General features: G+C 36.9%; 1 long non-coding RNA gene across 1 annotated transcript; it reads left to right on the forward strand.

The window, feature by feature from the left end:
- The first annotated feature begins 291 nt into the window (after positions 1-291).
- LOC104623466 lies at positions 292-11,675 on the forward strand. Its single transcript, XR_738060.1, has 2 exons — positions 292-457; positions 11,241-11,675. It is a non-coding gene; the product is annotated as an uncharacterized LOC104623466 (long non-coding RNA).
- The last annotated feature ends 328 nt before the right edge of the window (positions 11,676-12,003 follow it).

Here is a 12,003-nt window from a genome sequence, read left to right on the forward strand (position 1 = left end):
AAAGCAAAATTCATTATGAAGGTAATTAAGAACTTCAGAATGTCCAGATCGTGTTCAAAAGAAATTATTTCATTTTGTTGATTCAGTTAGTATTAGTAAAACATTTGGAAATGTCTCTTCATTAAGATTATGAGAGTATTCTGTTGTGGGAAAGAGACGTCTAACATCTTTTTCGAACGTGGGCTGTGGAAAACGAGGAGCATGTAACGCAGAAAAGGCAAATGCTGAACTGCCGGCTGTGAAATGGAATGGATAAGGCATAAGTTACTGTGCTAATAAGTGTGCTGTTTGTGCAGCTTCCACAGATGACAGTGCGGCAGAGAAGAAAAGTGGAACGCTTCATGCCGGCTTAATTGTGGGCATTCTAGTCCTGGTCCTCATAGTGGCTGCAGCCATCCTCGTGACCATCTACATGTATCATCATCCAACGTCAGCAGCTAGTCTCTTCTTTATAGAGGTAAGACAAAAATAACATGTTGTGTCACTGGTCTTGTCACTTGGCTAGTATAATTGGGGTCTCTAGAACAGAACTTTCTTAACTAAATCTAGAAAGTATTCTTGTGTTCGTAGTGTAAGCTTTGAAGAAATGGACCTACCTCACCTAGCCAGTGATGCCATTTTGTTCTTAGCACGTTTGTCACTCAGCTGCTTCTTTAACTACCATTGCCATTACATTTTTTGTTTTTACACAGGACATATCTAAAAGATATATCTCAGATACCACTGCACCTCTATTTCCTACCCTTCATTGTCCTCACCATAGAATTTTTCCATTAGTTGTCATGTGCACTGGCATTTTATTTCAGGACATATATTTTTTTCAATTATTTTCCTGTAGAAAAATAAAATGTTTGCAGTCGTTAATTCTCCAGAAGAGCTAACTTAACGTAAGTTTTTAGCTGGACACATGTTAGCTGTTCCATACATTCACTTGTAGAAATCTTTTAACACTTTGCTTCGGAGTGTGGGAAAGATTCTTTTCACCTAATTTTAACACCTACATCTAATATCATCTCCCCTTGCTCTTTTTATTAGTGTAGAGAGAAACAAACTGTTTTAGACCATGATTCATCTGACCTATTTGAGACATCTCCTTTAGGATTAGATAAATTAACATTTTTCTCTCTCAAATATAGATAGCAACCTCAGGTGCAGACACCTATATTGCAGATGCTGACATTTAGTCAGCTCAACTCCACTGTACATGATAATATGAGAAAGGAGCATTTTCCATAGGTGTTTGATTCTACAAAGAACTGTGAATACCTACACTTACTTGTGTTTTTTCAACTCAGCAACATTCCTTTACCTTATTATAAGTATAGTTGCTAAACATGAAAGAAAATGATGATTGTTGATAACCCCCACCTGCAGCGCTCCCTTACTTTTAAGAGCCTGGACCCTTTCTAATGGGCAATAGTGGAGACACAGAACCACTGGAAGCGTCACTAGGTACTTACCTAGGGAATGCTTAGGTAAAAGCCCAGACCAGGAAGATACCGACATTCATGCTTAGTGACAGCAATGTGAATTGAAGTGAGACATGAACATGAACAGAATGATTCATCTTTAAAATCATATTATAATAAATATACTGCTTAGATGCAATAGTAGTGATGGAAATCAAAAGGAATTGTTTATCAGTATTCTAGGCTTAAGCAATGTAACTGTGTTAACCATCGGGGAACAGCATCCACGTAATAAAATCAATAGTTTTCTTTCATGTCTATGCGACATTTCAAGCCGGTTTTCTATTGATGTAGACAAACAAAACTCCACTGTAGTCCTTGTAAAAAGAAGAGGATTTGTCCCTTTCTTTTTTTCACACGCAGACTGAATTGCTATTCTTTCACTCTAGCAAAAACAAGTTTCTCATCCGTTGTGATGTGACTGAAAAGGCTAAGTAAATGGCAACACCGTTATATAAGGAGAGAATAGCAAATTAAAACACAAAATTATTTATTTATTTTTGTTCTCAGTGTAGTACTGGCATGTTAATTTATTTAATTCATTGGTATCATACTCATCATGCAAACAGTGGTGCCTTACTCAGTTTTGTTAAACTGCATCCCACTGAATTTAATCTTTGAGTTGATTTTGGTTTAGTCATGACTGGTTACTGGATGAAGAAAAGTATAGTAGACTGATCCCATATCTGATGCTTTAAGTCTCTTTCTCCCTTGTGTTCTCTGCAGATATCACCCAATATCCACTTACCACCTCACTCAGGTTTTCACATAGCTCATCTCAAATCCCACTCATGATGCCCCTCGTGTTTGTCATGTAGTCCCTTTTCTCAGTGAGTTCCCCCAGATAGGGATCAATACACCCAGACTTTGACCGCACTGTTTAACTTTGCACTGATAAATGTAATCCCTTGTGACACCTCTGAGCACCATTAAATGATATCCTGAGAGGTTTAAATAAGTGATACACAAAAGCCAAGAAAAATGCCATTTATTCCAAAAGCAACTATTGTTTTAGAACAGAGTAACATTATTCTATGATTTTTTTACCCCTAAAGTCTGAGGAAAACATTTCCTCTAGTGGTTTTGTTCATAGCTGTTGAGCACAATGTGTTTGTGCAGTCTCACCTGGAAAAAAATACCTATTTTGAACAAACAGCTTGAGAAGTCTGGAATGCCAATGCCATTCAATTTGCCTATGATGATAGTGTATCATTTTAAAAGAATACCATCCAAAGAGTTCAATATTTAAAAAAAAAAAGTTTCCCTTTTTGTTAAGCGTGTAGAAGATTCAAATAAAAATGCAATGTTTTCCTGTTTCTTCCAGCCCTCACACTATTCAACATGTGTTTCATTGTTTTAAGTTGGACACTTGTCTGGCGACCTAAAGACAGAATGAATTATCAACTTTTAAAGTTAAGGGAGTTCCAGTCAAAGTTCCAATGAATGCAGGCTCTTTCTAAAAGCTGAGAGTAAATGTTGACTAAAGATTAGCTTGCAGAGTGACAGAAGAGATATTGTATGCTTTGGTCTTTCATTTATTTTTGGTTATCCCTGTGGTATTTTCTCTCCCTTGAATTTGATTTTTTTGCCAATAATTTCCCCTTTTGAATCAAGTTACATATCTACTCTTACCTTGAGGAATCTTGTGTCTCTTGAGTATAATTTGAACTTATTTGCACTGATGTTTGAAAAGTAGCAAACGTCAAATAGTGTTCTTCATTTCTTTTTCACCGAAGCAGAAGCTTATGTCAGAAATCTAGCTATAACACATATATCTACACACTAGCTATACCACAATTAAAAAGTAATAAATTTATTCACTATCCTATGTAGTCTACTTGCATTGAGGATTTGAGGTTTGGTGGCCAAGAAGACAAGCATGATGCTGTGATTGTAGTGGATTGCATGTCAGTGATATAGATCATAGCAAATGTGATACAGATATCTGGAGCTGAATGTAAATAGGGGTAAAGAAATTCTGGGCTGTCAGGTGGATTTGCTCAAATTTGCATTGAGTTGCAGGCCAAACAGCAGCTTTAGTAGTATTTTAGATTTTACTTCTTCCCTCTTTTTTCTTCATGTTCTTTTTTTCTTACATTTTTAACCTTTATTGATTTGCATTTTTGTGTGAACCTTTGCACTGAGAGCAATTAATGTCCAGGGAAGATTTAGCAAAGGCAGACTGTCTTTTATTTAGATGTCTTTTGCATGTTTGCACCCAGTTATCCGTGGACAGAAGGCTTGCGCACGAAACAAGACGTTTTCATGTGCATGATTTTTCATGTTTTTCTTACCTTTCTTACTTACATGTTGGTCCAAAGTCCTTTTAATGTTTGAAACTTACCTTAGCTGTCATCCCAGTGCTCTGCCTTTGGGGAACAAAGGCAACATGATCTGGCCACAGCTGGGAATACAGCAGAGGAACTGCTGGCCGACATGAAGGCAGGGAGTCGGAGGTTGTGATGTCTTTTCCCAGCTGGGCACAGAGATACTATTGCCAAACGTGCTTATGTAAGTCTTGACAACAGCAGAATAAAATTTTTGTACGGCAGTTCTCTGCAGGGGATTTTAAGGAGTCTAAACTAACATTGCAAGTTGGGACCGTCTTAACCTCAGGCAAAGAGCCTTTCTCTTGTATTCAGCTTATAGGTGCAAAACCAAATCCAAGTTATTAACACATGGAGACTCCGAAGCTATAGGGATATGAGGGAATTGAGAGCCTGTGTATTTCTTAATAGTGGCTGTGTATGTCTTAATAGTAGTTAATATGTCACACACTGAAGAGAAGTGTGGGTGCTTGTGGTTACAAGTTATCATTCTTTTAAGATCCCATTTTAAAGGTCATAGCCTTTGCCTTCATGTTCCCACCCTCCCTGGAGGTTTTCCAGAGCTTTATTGTGATGATTCAGCTGCTTAGAAACATGCATGTACACTCACACACACACATGCACATGTCTTTTTTAGTTGTTTGTTTTACTTTATTTTGGATGTTTCATCTGGATCATTTCACAAATATGTTTTTTCAAATGGCCACACAGAGAGTTGAACTGGTGCTATGGAGCCAGGAGCTGACCTTGGGGAGAAAGAGAGGGAGGAAGGAATGAGCAGCTGCAGATCTTCAGCAAATAAAATAATAGTCTGTGATCAGAGCCTGGGGGATGCACCTCATCTCTTCCTGATTTAACTTGAATTATGTCTTTACTAGTAAATTAAATAAGCCTGGGACTGTTTTTTAGCATAGAGACCAACCAGCATGGACGGGTCTGCATTCCTGTTACTTAACTGTGTCAGCCTCACAGTAAGGTGACAACATGCAGACTATTAGCGTGGACTGAGGTTGATTCTGTAATCCTGAGCCCTAGCTGGGGTGATCTGAGAAAGCACTAATTGTTGTGGTTTTTTCTAGCAATTGAGCCATATAGTGGATTGTGTTGCAGTATCTGGAAACGTTCACTGGCATGGAGATCTAGCAGTAGATTTGCTTCAGATTTTGACCTCCTCATCCCTTGTCTGCTTAGAGGAAGGAAATAGAAGGAGAAAATAGTCAAAAAAGCTGGAGACTGTTCTTGGTGTTTCAGAGCTCAGGGAGTTAATGGGCATTTCTGGCTCACTGTTATACGCCTGTGCTCATAGCAGCACAACACAAATAAGAGCCATCATTTAACAGCCAGCCCTGTTCTCCATGCATCATTCCAGGTTTCTGCATTAATGTCATAAATGCAGTGTATATCTTCAAACATATGAGAACTAAATAGGAGACAGAGTGAAAAAGAAAGAAGGAATTTTTTAAAAAAGAGTCAGATCCTCAGCTGCCTTAGACAGGTAATGAAGCTCACACAGCTCTGCTGATTTCTTTTGGGATATGGCCCATTGTTTTTCTTATATATACATTTTACAGGGGATTATACTTTTAGTTTGAAAAAGGCTTGACATGGTCATCAATTTGGTTTTGTGCAGAAGTTCAGTCTGAATTGTGTTTCATGAAGGTGATGATTAAAAAGAAGAGAACAAGTATCATTTTGCTCTTCTTTCAAAGTCCTGCGGCATCCTGACATTTGGGGTATTGTCATTGATCTCGCTGTCATTGCCTTGTACTGATAGTAAAGTTATTCTTTCCAAAGCTTATCCAGCTCAACAGGAACCAGCAGCTCAGAAAGGGAAACCTGAATCAGCCACAAGGGAGAACACTAAAATAAATAATCAACACTGACAATAAAAGTCAAAGGTGGGGAGGAAGGAGGCATTCTGTTTCTTCTCCGTCAGCAGCCAGCTACTTAGATGAACCTAAGACTGCAGAAACATTGTTATAACAAGAAGTGGTTTAAATAACAAAGAGATACTTTAAACGAGCACTTCTATCGAAAAAAAAAATAAATCAAACCGGTAAATGATCCTACTGAATTTTAAGTCTGAAACAATCTTTATTTTGGAACACTTTCTTCAAAATATTAAATTATCATGGTGTCAGGCAATTGATCTCTTCTTATTCCCTGAAATACATATCAGAAGTACAGTTTCAGATGTTGGAAGCCTCATCCATTTCTTACTGTGATTTGCCAAATAAATTGAGGGTTTCCATGATAGATTAAAGACTGATGCACAAATTATAACTGCCTAAACAGTATTTCAGGTTACTTTGAGCTCAAAAACACATGTTATGGGCAAGGTAATTGGTAACAGAAGGATCTTTCCTTGTCATGAGAAAGCAGAAGGCCTGTATACCCAGGTAACAGTGGACAAGTGTACTTAGACTAGCGGGTCTTGATGATATCAGGTTAACGTATGGTCATTTAGTAATAGACCTTACTATAGTTTTTCCTCTTTTCTTAATCTGAGTAAGTCATTACAATTATGGGTTTTTGACAATTGATCCAGAATCTAGATAGCTCTGTATTTACATATTTCCAGTTAAGAGAGTTAAATAGGCCTTGTTGGCAAAGCATGGTTAAAGAATACAGACTTTAAATAGATTTAAATGCCTTTATGTCCTTGAATTAGGAAAAGAACTTGACTTAAATGGAAATTTAAGATGCATCTTTCAATAGAAACAGTGAAACAGCCTTCTGAAAGTTTGAAAGATTTGAAATACAGGAAAATAATCGATAGATAGAGAAGAAAAAGTCGCATCAGAACATTCAATAGGAAATCAAGCTAGCTAGAGAGCTCTGGACAGTCTTTCAATACTTTGAAAGATTGACCTTCTCATGCTAATTCAAGTATTTATACTCATGTAGACTCAGTTTAGAAAGAGAATCTGCGTGTCTTGGTGAAATCCACTGTTCAAGTTTACTGCTGAATAGGAATGAAGAGTTGATGCATGCATGCTGCTTGAAATATGTGAAGGAACTTTTGATAATCTTTCAGAAAATTTTCAGAATGAAATGTACATGTGGCAGGGTTGATGTAGGGAGATGGCAGAGGGGCAGATTTTTCATTATGTTTTCCCTTCACTGCTCCTTTGACATTGCTCCAGATCTGTACAGAATCATGCTCATTCCCTTGTGCACTGAATGAAGGATACAATGAGAATGGGATGGGGATAGTAGAGGATAGGATGTAAGAATAGAGATGTAATACATGTTGCCAAGGTCCTTCTGTCCATTACTGATAGAAACTTGTCTTAATGCCGATGCATGAAAGGAAATGTAAAAGCTTAGAATTACTGTAAGAAAATATACATTATTGCAATTGCTTTTAATAAATTACTATCTCAGATGAAAAGTGTTAACTGGCATAAATTCTAGAGATAGTGTATAATGTCAGCACCAGAATCTCTCAGGAGCAGGGCATCAATCTTCAAATACTAATATTTCAATAAAACTTTACACAACTGTCTATCCTCCTGTAATTGATCTTGTATATTTCTTATCCCTTACAATTTGTTTTCCTATGGCATGTACAAAGTAGATTTCATTTCTTGTTTATGTGTACTCAGTTTATTCTTTTCAAATATTTTTAAAATCTTGAATTGATTTTATACTAGCTTCTTCACTGGAAGTTTGAATTGTTGCTTCCTTTGTTTTCAAGATTATATTAATTTGAGACACTGATTGGTTTCTAGTCTGTAAATCAGTGTAGAAATACATAATTCTTACTGAATTTTGCCTCTTTACTAAATTGTAGCAGGCTGTTCTGTTCTTATTTTATAATTGCATCATCGGTGATCTGGTGGCTCATAATAGGTAGGAGCCTTGCTGATAGTAGAAAATAAATGGCTTCGCTTTAAATGGTCTATGCACAGTTAATAGAGACCCATAACATAAAAACTGATGGATCCTTTTCCCTTTCCTCCCTTTCAATATGATTAAGTTTACTAGAAATTTCTGTGTAAAATTCCACCAATACCGTCAAACAGATAAAGAAAGCATTGATCTATCCGAAACTCTCCTGTATTTTTCAACTTGAGCCACTTTTTTCTCTTTTGCTTAAAAAAGTTCCTATCCATCAGGAAAAAGGATGGTCTAAAGCTAGGAACCTCAAAAAAAATCATAGACTGTAGCACTAGAAACCATGTTCAGATCATACCGACTGAGTTTTGTTTAGATCATATTCAATTAAGTACACTCAGATATGTATTAAACCTTTTTTTTTAATCATGCATTAATGAGATCATACCATTTTGGTGGATAAAAGAGGCCCTCTAAGGCTCAAAATTCCCTCATGTTGAAAGATGTCTAAAGAAGAAACTGGTCAACCACAAGAACACACTTGGAGGCCTTTTGGTGCAACAACAGTGAGAAGATACTCCAGCCTCCACCCCTTAGTATTCATAGGTGGAATGCCCTCCTTTTTTTTTCTCAGAAATAAGACGAATAGTATCCATCCTGCCTCTACTGCAGGATTTACATAAAGATGCTTATTCTTACATAATGACACTAGCCTTAGTATTGCTGTAGGAAGTCAAATATACTGCACAGCCACCAACAGTGGTGTAGACAGGCACAATATAAGAAACACGAAAGGTAGATCTCAGTTTCCATGGTTTATCCAACTGCTTAATTTCTTTCATTTTATCTTACTGATCTTCAGTAGGAACTAACTATTTTTAATGTGTACCATAAATTTTCTTCTGCATCCTGACATGTATCTTCTGCATCCTGGTCATAGGAGGTCACAAGTGCTTCCCTCATCCTTATTTGCTAAAAAAATGAACTCAATGAAGCTTCAGTCTTATAAGAAAAATCCTAGTCCTGCTTTCCTGGTTTGTAATATACTGAAAGGAAGCAGGACTTACAACTCTCCAGCCACAGCTCAGAGGATTTCCTCTAAGAGTTCTAATTCCAGAGAAAGAAGCATATTTTTCCTGTTAAATTGGTTGACAAAACTAAGGAATTAGTTAAAACACTCAACTTGCTTTCTCTCTGTTTTTTTGTTGTTTGGGGTTTGGAGGGGGGAAGCTGGGGGGTGGAGTAGATTTTCTTGTATCTTCTTATTACTCTGCTTTGCAGAGAATAAAAGGGAAGAATTATTAGGCATTTCCTCATCTCTTTCATTAACTCAAGGATCTTTGTATCTCCTGATATCAGTTAAGTTACTTTTGGTTTTATCAATTAAAACTGTAATGTCTCTACAGTTTTTTTGGGTCAATACATGAGTCAATGAATTGATAGCTTGTAAGTGCTCTCTTTTAAGACTGGCAACCACGTGCATTATCAACATGCACACAAAGAAGTTGAAATTAAACAGACTTGCTAGCAATGGAAAATCTCACCTCAGGCATGAAGAGAAACTAGAGAAAGCTGTAATTGTAACATTTGGATATGACCTTCACATCTGTTGGTTTATTTCTGGAACAGCTGATGTCGATGTTGTATCGCATTGTATCATTAGAACTCATACACATCTGTTTCATATGTCATCATCTGGAAAGGTCAATTAAAAAGAGCATCCCAAGGTTGGGGGATTTAGTTTCTAACAGCAATGTAGCAAGGAAGTAGTAAGTAATCATGGGCACATCTTAAAATGAAATTAGGGAGTAACTTAATAGATTAAAACTCATCTCATCCTTATATGCTGCCATTTGAGACTGTTTCTAATTATTTTTTACTACTAGTTTTCCAATGGTTTTTCATTTTCTCTTTTCATTAGAGACCTCTCAGTCGAATTCTTTTCTCATTTATACCAGTGTAAATCTGGAATAAGTCCTTTACATTTAATTGAATTATTCTTGATTTACTTTAACAAGTCTGAGAACAGAATATGAACCTTTTTCTTTATCAGTAACTAAGCTGTCCTTCTTAATTTTGAAACCATGCTGACTCAAGCTTAGGTAGAAAAAAAGTCTCCAGAGTTTGAATAGACTAAATTTTCTTATTAGGAAAAGACATCCATTAAAGAGGACAGTGTTCTGCCTTCCTACTTGGTAGGAAAGTATTGCATTGAGAAGCCTGGGATTTTAAATTACCTGCCAAACAGAATTTAACTTTGGATTCCTCAAAAGTAACCTGATCCTGCAATGGGAGAAAAAGAAATCAGTTGCTTTTATATTGTGTCTTCCTAACGGTGATCACTGAGAAAAACTTTGCGCTGTACCCACAGACAGCTGTGTGGTTTGTTGGTAACAAGATTCAGTGGCCCCCCAAGATCGTTAGTGATCAGAAGGCAATCAAGATGGGGTATTATAGGGGCAGAAAATCAAATGCAGTGTTTATATTCACAAGAAAGATCATAAAGTAAGATTGTTTAGATTTTGAACTGTCAATGAAAATATAGGCTGTAACCTACCTTCACTGTTTCTCCTCTCATTTTCCGGTAATGTTTCTATATGGGTTGCTATATTTTTCAGCCCTCCTTCCAAGCAGATCGTAACTGTTGTCAGTAAAGAAAAAGAAATATGTATCAGCCTATTCGGCAGATAAAATTTTCAGTAGGTAATAATTGTTTTAGAAGAGCTTTTTCTGCTAACTGACTTTCAGAAAGAGTTTCACTACTTCCTTGAAAACTATTCCCTTTGACAGAATCTCAGCTTAGTCACCCAAAGTTTGAGCCTTCCCAGATGTTAATGAGTTTGAAAAATACAGGATTTTTAAAGCACTTTTCTTTCCCAGAGACATCACAGTCATACAGGAATTGTTTCATCTGCCCTAGAGAACATCTATTTCTTTTCCCTGTTTATTAGCTGTTTTCAAAGCAGGCACCAAAGATCCTAATGAAAATTGACTGGGACCTCTCAAGACCCTCTTGTCCAAAGATAGTAAGAGTTTGAATGAAAAAGTTGCTTCTATTTGAACCATCAAAGTAAAGTCCTCAAGTAGAAATTATGTCACTTGAAATAGAAAATCATTATTTTGGTCCTGCATAAGCATGGCAGAATTTTGTTCCAAATAATTTTTTAAAGTACAGTTTTTGCAGACGCTGCTACACAATCTCCCATGGAGTAGAGTATGTTAGCAAATTCCTATACAGAACTAGGAAAGCCATGGACAGATCCCTTGGGGGGCGTGGATCAGCAGGTCTTTATATCACAAAATTCACAGATCCACTGATAAACAGTTTTAGACAGGAGCTATTTCATTGTATTCATTGCTAGGACTAGTGGCAATTATTTAGGTCTTTGAGAACAGCCATCACCCACAAATTTAAAATGAGGGATTAATTCTTCTGACTTTTGCTGCTGAACTGTGCTGCTCCATTCCCATAACAACTACACAGAGTAGGTTTTAGTATGAGAGAGGCACCAAAGTTACGGGGCATTGTTAAAGTTTTTTTATTAATTTATTGTTGTACCCTTCATATTCTGAAAGTTTTATTTTCTTGTTGTTGCTGTTACAGCGACGTCCAAGCAGATGGCCAGCAATGAAATTCAGAAGAGGATCTGGACATCCTGCCTATGCTGAAGTGGAACCAGTTGGAGAAAAAGAAGGGTTCATTGTATCAGAGCAGTGCTAAAATTTCTAGGACAGAACACCAGTACTGGCCTACAGGTGTAAAACATTTATTTTGCCTCTCTTTAAAGAAAAGGAGCCCTAAGCTGCTGTAGCCTGATAGAAGGAAGATTTTGGATAAGCTTTGTCCAAGAAGAAAAACTATCTAAGATACCAGATTACCACTGCACAGTAGTTTTTGTTAGTGGACTGAGACACAATGGTTCATGCAGAACACTTGTCAGTGGACACCTATGGTATCAGAACTATGGCACAAGTGCCATGTTATTGGCTTTAGGTATGGGGATGCACAGTAATCAAAAATATAATAAAGCTTTGGTGCACGAGGGTATTACCCTTTGCTTCAAGTGTTCTTCTCTGGTATCTCAAAGACTGAGTGACAAATCTGTACCTTTTCAGTGCAAAGAGCACTGATCAGTGTTCACAGGTGATTGAGAACAGTATCTCAATGCAGGTAAAGAAGAAAAAAAGGAATTTTCCAATACTTCTACAAGTGGATTGGAAATACACTCACTTTTCAATTCTAAATTACCCTACCCACTTAACTGCGTGAGTCACAATGTATGTGCTTTCCAGGAGTAGTACAATGTTTCTTGTACATTGCTGATTACTATTCTTCTAAGCAACTCATCTTATACAAATTGGTAAGA

The sequence above is a fragment of the Phaethon lepturus genome, unplaced genomic scaffold (assembly GCF_000687285.1).
Source record: "Phaethon lepturus isolate BGI_N335 unplaced genomic scaffold, ASM68728v1 scaffold38217, whole genome shotgun sequence".
Lineage (NCBI taxonomy): Eukaryota > Metazoa > Chordata > Aves > Phaethontiformes > Phaethontidae > Phaethon > Phaethon lepturus.